Source organism: Passer domesticus, chromosome 2, assembly GCF_036417665.1.
Source record: "Passer domesticus isolate bPasDom1 chromosome 2, bPasDom1.hap1, whole genome shotgun sequence".
Classification (NCBI taxonomy): domain Eukaryota; kingdom Metazoa; phylum Chordata; class Aves; order Passeriformes; family Passeridae; genus Passer; species Passer domesticus.
In genome coordinates, this window is record NC_087475.1 from 4,262,784 (window position 1) to 4,277,558 (window position 14,775).

At 44.3% G+C, this 14,775-nt stretch overlaps 2 long non-coding RNA genes across 3 annotated transcripts in view; one reads left to right on the plus strand and one right to left on the minus strand.

Annotated features, from left to right (window-relative positions):
- Positions 1–14,775, minus strand: part of LOC135292240 (uncharacterized) — a 192,859-nt gene that overhangs the window by 174,613 nt on the left and 3,471 nt on the right. The gene's annotated exons all lie outside the window — the stretch shown is intronic.
- On the plus strand, positions 6,536–12,005 carry LOC135295165 (uncharacterized). 2 transcript variants are annotated; one of them, XR_010357189.1, is made up of 3 exons: positions 6,536–6,865; positions 8,204–8,333; positions 8,718–9,887. It is a non-coding gene; the product is annotated as an uncharacterized LOC135295165 (long non-coding RNA). The 2 variants fall into 2 exon arrangements; XR_010357188.1 differs by lacking the exon at positions 8,718–9,887 and adding an exon at positions 11,738–12,005 and having other exon boundaries at positions 6,537–6,865.

The following is a 14,775-nucleotide window of genomic DNA, read 5'->3' on the forward strand; positions in this document are numbered from 1 at the left end:
TCAAAACAATTAACATTAAACAAACGAAACAATCACCTGTTGGATAAACAATCTCCAACCACATTCCAAAGCAACAAAACACAGGAGATGCAATGAGATAATATTGTTTTCCTTTTTCTCTGAGGCTTCTTAGCTTCCCAGGAGAAAAATTTTTTCAGAGAATGTGAGTGCCACACTCTCCACATTGTGGCTCTTCTCTGGAGCCCTAAGGCTGAATTTGGCCTAGGGATGCAGTTCTGTGCTAAGGCTGCACTCCAGACTGATGTGGTGAAATAAAGCCTGAAGAAATTTATGTCTTGAAGCTTCCCTGGTTCTGAAAGCCCCAGATTGCCTGATTTTGAGGCAGTTCAGTGCTGGGTGTGCTCTGCACTGTGCTGGAATGAAGCACCAGGGATTTGGGGGCTGTCTGGGGGCATCTTCTGAGGCTTTGCAGACTCTGTTTCACAAATGGGCCTGTGGAGTGAGTCCATTGCAACAGTTTTTTGGGTGATGGTTGAGGATCACACGCTCATTTTGGCTCCAGGCAGGGTGACCCTGCTGTCCTGGGCTCTCCCAGCACCTTCCAAGGGCTCTCTGCAGGAGGAATGCTGCTCCTTGCCTGGCACAGGGGGAAGGACCCTTTGACAAGCTTGATGCTTGTCAGGATCATTTGCTGGGCAGTTAACCAGAGTTTGCTTCATCTGCCCTGTGTGGGGAGGGAGCTTGGCCTGGCAGAGAGGAAAACTTCACTCAGAGGAAACAGCACTGAAGCATTTTAAGAGGAAATTCTGTTGAGGTTGTTATTCCATTTTATATCACAGCATGTAGATTATCTTGAGTTATAAATTGTGGTAAGAGGAGGAGGGCAATGACCAAATCCAGGAAAAGAAATTACTCTTCTTTTTTTGTATTGCTGATAAACCAAATTTAGCAAGTGATAGTGGGTCTGAAAAAGAGAGATGTGGTGCTCCTCTTGTCAGCACTTACAGAAGAAGCCTGGCAGGGTGCAGCCAGTGATCTCACCTGGGGGCAGATCCTGCTCCTGCCAGCAGTGAGAACATGGGGAATCCTTGAGGGAAGATCAGACAGGTGAGCAGGCTTGGCTGACAGAGCAAACCTTGGTTTAATTCTGTGATCACAGAAACACAGGTTGGAAGGGACCACATATTCTTCAATATCCTCATTGCAGTCCTAGCAAATGGAAGTCACCATCCCTGGAAGTATTCAAAAAATGCATGGATGTGGCATTTGAGGTCGTGGGTTAATGGTGAACATGGTGGTGCTGCTGAGATGAGGTGCTGTTGGATTTGATGATGTTAAAAGTCTTTCCCAACCTTAAGAATTCTATGATTCTATGAAAAGGGCCACAGCCCTGTATGATTTGTCCTTATGGGCTCCTATTTTCATCAGATCACTGCTGGGAAAGAGAAAAGATGTGGCAGAGAAATTAGGGAGATGGAAAAAGTCAATCAAAAGTTGGACTTGATAAACCTGGGGGCTTTTTCCAACCTAAATGATTCTGGGATTCTGTGAAATGAGCTGGACACAAAAAAAGGCTTAACCTGTGCATTAAATCAGAGGGGTTTTGGGTGGTGCATTGCTGCACAAGGAGCTCTGAGGGGTTGGCTGCAGGACACCCCTGAGGTCTGAGGATGTGAATCACTCACTTTGCCCCAGTGTGGTGATGGTGATGCCTTGAGAAGGCTGCCCTAGAGCAGAGACTGGACAGAGTTAAAGAATAAAGCAGGGATTTATGAAAAGGCCTCCATGGATCCACCTTGGGCAGCACCAGAGCCCAGCCAGGGCTGCACCCAAGATGAACCCAAATGGTCCCAAAATGCACGAGCGCTGCCGGGGTCTCTCCCTGGGCTCAGCTCTGCTCCATGTGCACATTGCAGTTCAGTGTCCAATCCCAGCTGCAGCCCCTGCACTCCCATCCTGCTTGTTTTTCTCTCTGCAGCCCACGGGGTTTGTGCTCCTGGGCTGAGATTTGGATCATTTGTCCTTGGTGCCCAGCTGGAGCAGGAATTGTTTTGTCTCCCTGCTCTGTGCACAGAGCTCACCGTCCCAAAATATGAAGCTCAGCCCCACACACTGAAGCAGCACAGAATCTGAAAAATAGAAAAGCTCAAACCTGAGGCATGAGTGGAGCATCTCCTGTGGGATTTCTGAGGGGTCCTGTTGAGTGCTGTGGCTCAATGAGCACTACAATATCAGAGTAAGTGGAACCTGTTTCCCTCCTGCTCTGCTAGCCTGATAAAGCCTCACTGAATTTATTTTCCCTACGTTGAGCAAGGATAAGCCATCAAACAAGAGGAACCAAGTGGGAATGAGTAACGTGTTGAAGTGTGCAAAAGTGAGCTCATGTCCCCATGAGGATGGGGTTTTTGTCTCTGTTTTTTTTCTTCACTGGGAAACCAGAAGTAATTTTTTTTTTCCTGAGAAAAGCAAGAAGCAGACCATGGTTATATTTCCTCCTTTTTGTTTCCTCAAGGAAGCACTTAGTCAGTCTGATTATTCACTGTGAGACATATCCTCAGCTTTCTTTGCATTCTAGGAAGGAAAATCTAACAAAGAGATAAATAAAGTGTGTGTTCGTGTGTTCGTGTACATAGACACACACACACACACATATTTATATATGGGGTTTTTTTTTAATTTGTGTGCTTTGCCTCATCTTGCTTCATTTCAAAGAGGGAACTGAAAACAGCAATAATTCTACTTCTTGTAAATCTAAAGCAAGGTTAACTTCCCATGTGTCCATTAGTGGAGGATTAGAAAAAAAAAAAAAAAGAAAAAAAGAAAAAAAAAAGTGGTCCTCTGGAGTTTGGTTACTTTCAAAGCAGTGAATAATGGTGATTTTGCAATTTAAAAAAAAGTAACTTTATGTAATTGAGAAAAGTTTTATATTTATATATAAAAATGTCTATATTTATATACTGATATTAGTCCTGACATTGGTCTCATACCTCAGTAGCTGAAAGGTCACATGTTGAAATCTGTGTAACCTCAAACAGGCTGTTGCTGTTACCAAACTTAAAATTGTGTTTGGCAACCCAATTTTTGACATTTCAACATGACAAAGGCCATGGAAATTTTGACTGTATGGTTTTCTTCATGATTAAAGCAAAAAAAAAAAGAAAAAGAAGAAGATTTAGTATTTATTTTTAATCTGGACCATTTTTCAAATCAGAAAAATCAGAATGGTTTCTTTTTACTGCAGCTTTGGATTTTATTACTACTTCCCTCACCCTTCCCATTCTGAGGAGCTATTGCTAAAAACAATGTTTTGCTTGAAAATGACAATTTTTATCAAGGTAGTTGAAGAAGGAGAAGAGCAGCCACTTGCAGCTGCTGCGAGTGGATGAGGGCTTGGTCCTCAAACACTTTGGCACACAAGCAACTTGAGATATCTAAGCAGCCACATCAAAAGGTCTCATAAAGTTCTTTATATGAACAAGTGTTTGCAGGATCATTGCTGTAGCTCTGAGTTCTCTCATGTTGCCCCATCTGTAAACCAGCAATGGTGCAGGATTCATTTGGAAAACCCTCTGAAATCAATTGTTTTAAAGCAGTATTTATCAATTTGTCATTTGTTCATGTCAGGGAAGAGGGGCAATGCTGGCCAACAACAATTGGTATTTTCCATTTTCCACAAGAATGATAAAATTGAATATTTCAGAGATTAACCTGGGAAAGAGGGAAACAGTTCTTAAAAAGAAACAATGCTAAAAAGCGATGCAAGAAGGAAGGCAAATAATCTGTAGAGAAAGGGTGGAAAGTGCAATTAAAGGAGGAAAAATTGTTAGGAAACTCTGTTATTAGACAGGGAATTTGGGTAGGGTGATGTCCAGAGGGCTTCATGCTTCCTTTTTCCCTCCAACAGCAGAGCACCCATTGTGCCTTCAGACACATTTTGGGGTTGATTTTCCCTGTAAACCTGGAAGAGTTCTACAAATTCACACTTCTGTGGAAAGTCAGGCCCTGAACTTTTCAATGTGACCTTAAAGGGGAAATCTTGGTCACAAAGGTGCCAGTGCCAGCAGAGCAGTCAGACTTTCCTCCTGAATTTGTGACATTTGTGCTTCAGTTTGGTGTTGAGCTCAGTGCTTCGTGTCTGATTTATTTTGATATATTTTGAGATCTACATGCTGGTGTTATTGGTGGGATGAGTGAGGTCATCTGGCAGCCCACTGGGACCCTTCCCTGCTATTTGAGGGTTTGGCTTTTGTTTTGAAAGCTTTTTAAAAGATGCCATACAACACTCTTACTCTGTTTCTATTCATTCAGCTAAAGTTTGGCAATTCATTTATATTTAGCCATCACTTATGCAAAGATCTCTCATAAATTAAAATATGCAGTGGTGTAAAACGTTGTTACCCTGGTTTGCTTGTTTTTTTTTTTTTTAATTATTTATTCAGTTATTTTATAATTTTCCCTATTTATACTGCCCTCGTGATAGCAAGTGCTTATAGTGCCACCGTCTGGTTGAGCCAGTTGCTGTCTCCACACTCAGATTTTATCTTTAAATGAACTTTTTCCTATTACTACAAGAAAATCCAAGCCAGTTTTGTGCTAACACCCCTTTCTCTTGTTTTCAGCTGTTGAGAACAAAAATTTGAAGACAGCAGCTAAAATGACTGACACTTGAGAAGGATGTAATCACCATTATGGGGCATGAATAATTTAATTTCTCCACTTTGAAAACTGTGATTATTCATCTACACTAATAATTTAGGATAGAACTCCCAGGTTTTCAATTGGGCTGTGTTTTGATCTTTATTTAATATCCTGGGGATATAGTTTAGGGGTGATGATGGTGGTGCTGGGGTGATGGTGGGACTGGATGATCTTGCAGACCTTTTCCACCCTTGATGATTCTGTGATCCAAAATTCTTCTGTGTGTATTTAGCCACTCCAAAAATGCCCTATTTTCCCCTGTGCTTCACTGATTCAGTTGAGCAGGGCTGTGAAATTACTGCAGCTGACTTTTTAATTTCATTTTTGACTTTCCAGTCTGATCCTGCAAGCTGTAAAAGCCACATTAATGACGATTATGACACCAAGTCTGTAAAGTTAGAAAATGATGGGACACCATTCGGTCAGATGGGTCTGACAGAGCAGGGAAGGAAGATTTCTACAGATGATTTGGGGGCAGGTAGCCCTCTTGGCAAGTGAGTCTCCAAACAGGCTGGGCTGCTTTGTAATTCCATTTATTTTTGGACACGTTTGCCATCCTGTGGGTACCACAAACACGATGCAATTGGTAAAGGCCAGGTCTGTGCCTGCATGTTGGAATTCACCTGCTGCCAGCAGGCATTTCCCCGTGCTCAACTGGCCTGGGGTTTCAGTCTCACACTGGATTTGAGGATTTCCCTGCCTCCATTCCATCTTCACCAGGTGCCTGAAAGTCACCCAGAACCCTTCCAGCAGCTGGGGTGATTGGTCCATAATGCTCAGGGAAGTTGTGGGGGTACAAAAGTGACTTAAACCCACTTTTGTCCTGTGGCCAAGAGGCAAAACACTGCCTGCTCCTTTCTTGGGCTCTGCCTTCAGCTTTGGAGAGCCTTGAGGAGGAGACAAGTCCAGGAGCAGGTGCTTGCTCAACCTGCAGTCCATTTATAACCCCCTTTTCTTTGTGAATAATTCCCTCGTAGGGTCCTGCTGGACAACTTGGTTCTCCTATGGAATGGGTTGGCAACGTTCTGCTGCCTCTCCCACAGCTGGGAAAAGCATTCAAGGGGCTGCTTTTTGCACAGAGCACAGGGCTGTGAGGTGGTCACTGGAGGACGCAAACCCAGGGATGTGACCTGAATCCCTTCATGGGTTCCTTCTCAACAGCTTCGTTGTGCAGGTGCCACAAGCAATTACCCATTTTATAGGATACTTGAGTGAAACGTTTTCAGAGGGGGAGATGTGGGTAATCTCTGGGCCCCGAGGAGTTATTCCATTTTTAATTGTGTGTTTTAGGGTCTGTGGGGCTCTGATATTTTAAGTTCAATGCAAACAGCGAGCACACTGCCATCATTGTGTTCCCCAGCTCAGGGCTTGTGGCTGAATTACCTCATGATAGGCGTTTTAAGTCTTTTGGCCTCCTTCTTGGCCTCATATTTCAACACAGCACGTGAAAGGGATGAAGAATGAGCTAAAACTCCCTCCTGATTGTTGCAGAGTTATGAGCTATTTTATTTTTCATCCCATGTGTTTTGCTGCAACCTCTGGCTTTGCTGCAGCAATCCAGGCCAGGTGAAGACGGCGCAGAGGGAGGGAGCTTCCCCTCTGATGTCAGCACATTTACTTTCCCCTAAAAAGGTGGAGTTTTGCTTCTGTTTGCTGCAAACAAAGCGAAGGTCCCTTCCCCGGGGTCCCTCTCTGCTTTGCAGGATCTGTTTGCAAAGTGCGGCCCACACGTTCCCCGGAAAGAAAATTCCTCCTGACATTTCCCTGGCTGCACAAAAGGCTTTGCACTGCTCAATGCCAGTCAGTTCTTCACCCCAGAAATATTTTCCCCACGCTGAAGTTCCTGGGCTGTGCATGTGCTGGAGTCTCCTCCTTCAGCCAAGAGATGCCAAGGGCTGGGAATCACCATTCAAAACCTGCCAGAGATGGTGCCACCACGGGTTACAGTGGATCAGCCACGGCCTTTTCAGCTTTTAAGGAGATTTTGGGCTGCCTGGGATTCCCTGGTTGTGATTGTTCAGGAAATAAAAGGGAAAGGAAGCTCCAGAGCATGACTGAGACCTCTCCAGACACAGCCTGCCCCAGGCAGGGTTTACACACGGTGCCAGAGGAGGGTGGCTGGTGGTGACTGGTGCCACATCCACCTGGAGGACAGCCACTAGTGGGATTCCCCTGGGTTCAGTACATTTACTGATGAGGAGATCAGGTACAGCATCAGTAGAGTCATGGATAACACTGATGTGGGCTACATGTGGATCTGCTGGAGGGCAGGAAGGCTCTGCAGAGTGATCTGGGCACTCTGGATCCATGGGCTGAGGCTGACGCTGTGGGGATCAATAGGCCCAAGTGCCAAATCCTGCACTTGGCTCAGCTGGGCCAGCAGTAGGAATTTCTCCATGGAAAGGGTGCTCAGGTCTTGGCAGGGGCTGCCCAGGGAGCTTTGCAGTGCCCATCCCTGCAGGTGTCCCCTGGAGGTGGCACTCAGTGCTCTGGGCTGGGGACAAGGTGGCCATGGGGCACAGCTGGGACTCCATGGATGGAAGGGCTTTTCCAGCCTCAAGGATCCTGGGATTCCATGATTCTGAGTGGAGCAGAAGGTGGGTGTCTCCCTGGGTTTCCCAGTGCACTCCACAGGCAGGAGTGGTGCTGGAGCCAGCAGGGATGCAGGGGGGTGGCAGGGCAGGGTTCAGGTGAGGACAGAAAGCAGCTCCAGGCTGAGCCCCTTCCCAGCTCCCTCAGCCCCTCCTGCCAGGGACTTGTGCAGAGCCACAAGGCCCCCTGAGCCTCCTTTGCTCCAGCCTCAGCCCCTTCCCAGCTCCCTCAGCCCCTGCTGGGGCTCCAGCCCCTTCCCAGCTCCGTTCCCTGCCCTGGACACGCTCCAGCCCCTCCAGGTCTCTCCTGCAGGAGCAGAACTGGGCACAGCCCTCGAGGGGCCTCTCAGAGCCAGCACAGAGGGACAATCCCTGCCCTGCTCCTGCTGGACACACAATTCCTCATCCAGCCCAGCTGCCAGGGGCCTCTTGCCCACCTGGGCACCCCTGGGCTCGTGTCCAGCCCTGTCCCCAGCACCCCCAGGGCCTTTTCCAGCTTTCCAGCCCCCCTGCCCCAGTGGGAATGAACAGATGAGATCTGAGACCTCAGTCCACAGTTAAGGTCTGGAAGGGCTGGGGTCTTCACAGAATCTGTGAAAAGCTAATTTAATATGGAAAAAAGAATAATTTGGTAGGAAGCTCTTGCAGCAGAAGACATTTCTGCTGGGGAGTCAGTACAAACTCTGTAGCCTGTTTTCTGTAGCACAGGTCAGTCCAAATGCAAAAGAGAAGGTGGCTACATGGAGCTGGGAAACTTTGTTCCATTTGCTTCAACCACTTCCATCTGGAAGTAGTTGAAAGCAAAGTACATAAAGATGAGGAGAGGATGAGAGACTTTGCTTCTGTTGGGTAATTAAAGGGGGAAAAAGCCCCACCACCATAAAAAGGAATGAGATAAATCCTATCACAAAGAAGTTTGTTGCTGTGGTTATAAAAATGTTCCCCTTTCACAGAGAGAAGCTCATATGTCTAGGATCGAGTATGATCAGAGCTTAACTCCACAAAGAAAATAAAAATACAAAAGCTACAGCAATCATAGAGGAAGAGTGGAGGAAGAGATAAAGGAGAACGCAGGAACGAGATGTGGGTAATTTGTAACTTGGTATCGCTTTCAGAAAAAGATTTAGAGAGCCTGTGTCCTCCCAAAGGGCTTTGGCATATCATTAAAACCTTTAACATTGTCCTGACAACTCCTCTATTGCATGTATGAAGCTGACTGATAAGGCAATATTCTTAACTTTAGCACTGCTGCCTTTAAAATTCCTTAAGACAAATGTAGCTGATCTTGAGATGGATGGGGAAAAAAAATTCCTGGGCCTCATAAAATGCCTATTTTTTAAACACTGAAGCCAGGAATTCTTATTAAAAAACATTAGAAGTGCCTACAGCTTTTCTCCCTTTCCCAAATTTGCTGCTGGAAAACATTTAATCAGTTTTTTTTTTCTTTTTTTGCTGCAAAACTTGCAGGGAAAGAGCTGAGTGAGAGTGAGAGAGCCTCGCTGGTGACTTGGGGTCTGGCCGTGCTGCCTTTGGCGGGGCTGCCGCCGTTACTCGCTGGTTTTCAGCATGAGTAATGGTGTCAGCGTGAGCCCATAAATTCTGGGGAATTTGTAAAGTGCCTGTCACAACGTTATCTAAAGAGCAGTGGCACTTTGGAGACCGTTCTGGGCTGCTGAGGAGGGGAGGCTCTTCAGTCTGCCTTTGCAATGAAGCTCTGCTGTAGCACACTGTGCTCCTTTACAGTGTCACGTTGTCCTCATTTCAAGAGGGATTTCTGCATGGAAAAGGTTGTTAAATATTGGAAAGGGCTGCCCAGGGAGGTTTGGAGTCCCCATCCCTGGAGGTGTCCCAGGAAGGCCTGGAGGTGGCACTCAGAGCTCTGGGCTGGGGACAAGGCACAGCTGGGACTCAATAACCTTGGAGGACTTTCCCAACCTCAATGATTCTGTGACTGTTGTGCCCATGATATCCCTGGTTGTACAACCTCAGGAGAAAAGGCTTCATTTACCACTTCCCAGTTTTTCTTTCCCATGAGAAGATTCATGGCAGAAAAGCTCCCCCAGCCTGGTGAGCACATGTGGGGAGTTACCTGAGCAATTAAATGAAGGCACTCCTGTGAGCGGCGCACGTGGGATATTCTTTGAAGATGTTGTGTGATCAAAGCAGAGAAAGGAAATAAAAACGTGTATGTTTGCTAAATATTGAATAAATGAAATGTGAGGGTACTGCAATGAAAAGGTAGAACATGTGTTTGTGGGGAAAGGCTCCATCCACTTCATATCCATGAGTAAATATTTTATGTGGTCCTGTTCACATTCCCTCCTGTTGTTCCTGGTGGGGAAACTAGAGGATAGAGGAGGCCGAGACATAACGGGTTTGTGGGCAACTCTATGATTTATTGTGTCATTTATGGGCCAGTGTCAGACTTCTTTTATCTCCCCCAGGAAGAGCAGAACTCAGAGGGCTGACAGGGATGCAGGCACCAAGGTGCAAGTGTTCTGGGCAAGTGGCAAGAACTGAAAAGGATAAACCACTTCTCTCTGAAGTACCAGAATGGCAGTAAAAGAATCATACAATGGTTTGGCTTGGAAGGGATCTTAAAAATCATCCAGTGCCACCCCCTGCCATGGCAGGGACACCTTCCACTGTGCCAGGCTGCTCCAGCCCCAGTGTCCAACCTGGCCTTGGGCACTGCCAGGGATCCAGGGGCAGCCACAGCTGCTCTGGGCACCCTGTGCCAGGGCCTCCCCACCCTCCCAGGGAGGGATTTAAAAGGGAGAAGTAAAAATCAAGATGGGTTTGGTTGGAAATTGTTAACAGTTCAACCTTTCACTACATTAACCACAAGTTTGTAAGCCCTTATAATTTACTTAATAAGCTTTCTGTGGATTGGAAATTAGGTTTTCATCTGTGTCCACCAGTTATGTACTTAGCAGTAGTTTAGTTCTTAATGCTCAGTCCACGCATATTGTGGAGTGAATTACACTGTGGAATAAAAACACACAGCCCTCAGGTCACAGTTTCCATCTATTGTGAAGAAATTCCCTTAAAGAGATGAGAAAAGAGTTTTCCCAGGTTATAATTAGGAATGTAGCAGCACAAAACCAAGTAAACTTCAGATCAGATATTCAGAGTCAGAAAGGGAAAAAAACCCAACCTGGGTCTTTTGACTCACTCCAGTGTTCTGTCTAACTGTGATAAGGTGCTAGTCTTGTTTTAACTACTGCTGGACAGCCAGCAGCTCTTCACAGGAAGAACAATATTATTTGACATTTCTTAAAATATGCAGTGGCAAGTTTAGAGAAAAATATGATACTTGACTATGCATGGATATGAAGTCGTGGTCTTGCTCAAATATGTGGTTCTACGATATCACAGTGAATCTGAGTGTGTAAGAGAAAGTTAATTTTCCAAAGTCATTCCTTCTGGTTTCTTTTAATTAAATCCAAATTCACCTTCAGATATCACTCTGTAAAATCCTGAATTAGCCTGTCTATTCGGTTTCCTAAATAAATTCAAAAAGGCTGAGCTTTTGAGTACATCTTATAATCATAACAATAACTGCCTGATTGCTGTGACTGTTACTCACGAAAGATGCAAAGGTGTGCTTCTGCTCCTCAGAAATAAGGTGATGAATGTGTTGATCAGATTTTCAGATGTGTAACATGCAGTGAAAGAAAAAAAACCCTTTGTTTCTATTTTCATCACTACTTTCTGGATAGAAGGGGCTTCCCACCTTCTAACGTGACCCCGTTTGGTTTCACTCCATCAGATTTCTCAGTATGTGACAGAGGCAAGGCCTTCAGAATTCTCCTGAACATGAATTTCAGTTGCCTCTTCTGACTAATCAGGGAGTTTTCAGATTTACTAATCATTTCTCTTTTAGGTTGTCCTGTTGATTTCAAACAAGTTTCCCCTAAAGGTGTGCTTGATTTCTACATCTCTTTATTATTATTATTATTATTATTTTTTTAATGCTGGAACAATCAGACCTGGGATCCTAATCCAGAGAGATTATGAGGGGCTGGAGAGAAGCACTGGGTGTCCAGCCAGGTTTTGCTTCCATCTATACCACCACAGCAGTGCAGACTCAAAGGACCTCAATAAAGTTTTATTATTATTATATAATCTTCCTAAATACAAAGTGATGTCTCCAGTGATGCCATCTAAAGCTCATTATCCAAAATGAATGTGATTTTCAACCCACCTTTTTTTTTTAACTAAATAAACTTTGATTACTGGCGTTAAACTTCACTACTCTGAGAAATCCATCAGCTGTTTTTCTCAGAAGCTGCTCAGGATGCCCTGAAATCTGGTCATTGTGGTCTCTCAAAACCATTGTGCTTTGTTCTGTGTTAATTTCCTCATGCATTTGCAGAGTTATGTAAGAAATATGAAGGATGAGCTCTTTGTCTCCCTTAATGTGCTTTCCCAGAGATGGCAGAAATTGTCCTATATTCTATTAATAAATTTTGTATTACTTGCAGGCCCTGTGAAGTCTCCACAAGTGCTCTTAAGCCTATACAAGAAATTTCAAAGAATGAAAGCAACATTTCCTTATAGACTACATTGAGTAGAGATTTATTTACACCTTTTAATTGTAAATCCTGTATTTCTTGGAAGAAATGGATCCCTCCACTGGGTCATGGAGGGGCAAGTTGCTCTGGAAAACAATAGTTTGGATATGGTGTTTCTTTCTGTTTTCTTTCACTCAAAAGCCTGTGAAAACATTTATTCCTTCAATGACAGGTTAACACACATTTAACCATAAATATGTGTTGTGTCCTTGAAGCCCAAAACCTCAGTGTAATCTCAAACATTTATTAAAGTGGATTACAAGACACACCATCTTCTAATTTCAATTAATGTTATGCCTATCACACCATTTAAAGGTTGCTCTAAACAGGGGAACAAAGCTGTTCTTTAGGGCCTCTGGGATGGGTACAGGCTAGGAGCATCTGACAGGAGAGCTGGGACTGCTCAGCCTGGAGGAGGGAAAGCCCAGGGGGATCTTATCCATGTGTATAAATTCCTGGTGGAGGATGACCCCAAAAGATGGAGTTCAGTATTCCTCAGTGGTGCCCAGTGAAAGGGCAAGAGGCAAAGGACGCGATCTGAAATAAAGGGAATTCAACTTGAACATCAAAAAAACAAATTACTGTAGTGGGGAAGAACTCTGGGAACACGTTGCCCTGGGAGATTTTGGACTTTCCCTTCTTGGAGATGCTCAAAATCAAACTGGCTGACCAGGAACTCCCTTTCCTCCAACAGCTCCACTTGGGGAGGGGAGGAGCTTTTGGGTTTTGAGTTGTGTTTTCCATATTCTGTCCCTGTAAGCAGATTCCTGGCATACACCTGGGAACACTGCACTGGGGCACACTCTGCACTTTGTGTGCTTTGCTCAGACACCAGGCAGCCTTTGCTTGCATTCTAGATGACATTCCTGTGTGCTTGATATTTTCTGGTCCAGAATTTCCAGTCTCAGAGCAGCTGCATTAAGCAGTTAATTCCCTTTCCCTTGTTACCTCCATCTATGAATAATCTCAGCCTCAAGAATGGGAACATTCAGTATTTTCCCTAATGCAACCCTCTCATTCAATCCAGATTAGAGTCTATTCCTCCACTGCTTATTTTAAGGTGTAGCAGAGGGAAAAAAAAAAAAAAGAAAATAAAGAGAGTGTTTGTTTAAGCATGTGGCATATTTTATGCAGAGATTTTAATTCATGCAGAAGAATTCTTAAAGACTTCTTTGTTATTAAGGTAGAGCCTGAACAGTTTCCATGTCCTCAGTCTTGTTCCCTGAGCCTCTCTCCTCTCCTCAGTTACTTACGGGGAGTACAAGATCTTTTCACTGACAGAACTGGAATTTTTTTTCTTCCCACCCCACCTGCCAGGAGCAGCCTTAGCCCACACCACAGGGTCTTGCTTTTTTTGATGCCATGCTTTGACTTCAGCAAAATATCTGTTAAAAATGTTTGGGGCTCTCCAGTCTGCCTTTCAGCTTTTTTTTTTTCTCTTTCTATTTGCCTGATTGTGTGAAAGAGAGCCCAAAGAGACTTTGAGTCACCAGGTTTTGCCTGATGTTGCAGAAAGATTGAGAGCCACCTAAAAACTCCATTTCCAGCTCAGCTTCCATCCCAGAGCTGAATAAGAACTTCACTCTGATGGTTGGCAATCTCATTCCCTGGTGAAATTTACTTGTGGCCAGTTTGTGTTTGTTTTCTCTTTTGACAACTCAGTTCTTTGCTTCAGGAGCTCAAATACCTCTCCAATTTACTTGTACAAGGCACTTTACTCCCTAGATCTAATTTTGTTGGAGTAAACAAACCAAACTCTTCCATTTTCTTGGGTGAAAATCCTTTTTTTTTGCCATCTTAGTGGCCATTCTCCACATCTGCTCATGTCTGGATGTTTTACAGCAACACTTGCAATATCAAGATTTCAATACCAACATGGGGCATTAATATTCATTCTATACTGGCAGGACCTTCTGTTTGGATTTGTCTGTTTCTGAGCTGTATCACAATGCTGGGTTTGGGGAATTAAAATTTCTTTCTTCCCTCTCATTTTCAGCTGGGAGCTGCTCCACATTCGTGCCAGTTCTGTGATATTTCTTGGATATTGGAGATTACTGGGAAAATGTGTGACTTCTGGTTCCCTATATTGAGATCTTTTTTAGTGCCAAGCTGAGTTTGGAGAGACCTTATATTTAACATAAGAAAAGCCAAATAGGATCAAGTTTGAAGCCACTTTGTGAATCCTTAGCTCTTCATAATCCTCTGCAGACATGGATTCAGTTGGATATTTCAAAATAGCTCAGCAACTATGGGCATAATTTTTATGAACTATCTTAGCTTTTAAACACAGCCATTCAAGTGACAGAACTCAGAACTGTTATTTTAAAAGGCCTTTTAGACATTCTTGGCCACTTTATTTGTCATGACTGTTGTTGAAATGCTTATCCTTAGAAGTCCAGAGCTTTGGCCTTTAACTAATGCTGAAATAGTCATGGTTCTGCCCCAAAAGATCTGCTCTGAGCTCAGCTCCTGTTGCTGCTGAAGGCTGAAATAAATCAGGTGGAGCCTAGATTGGGTGTGACACAGGAGTGGAGAGTGCAGGAGCAATGGCGGCTAAAGAAAATCTTACCTATCCCCACTGGAAACTGAGAGGAAAATTTATCAGGGAGAAATGTAAGCAAAATAAATCAGCTTCAACACAGAAAAAAAAAAAAAAAAAAAAAAAAAGAAGGAGAATAAAATGCTTATAATCTCCTTGTAAATGTGAGAGAGCAGAACTTCAGACATGGAGTCACTGCTGATGTGCTGCACCCCTGACGGGGGAATAATCCCGCGATAAGGGACTCCTCAGCAGTTTAATGGTGCAAGTACAGCAAAGAAAAAAAATGAACTGAAACAAGAAACAGCATGGCATAGATGTTTAATCTTGGGAAGGCTGGAAGCCTCCAAGCACTGCCAAGATTCCTGGTTAGCCAGGCTGAGATGTAAACTGGGTGTCACACGAGTGA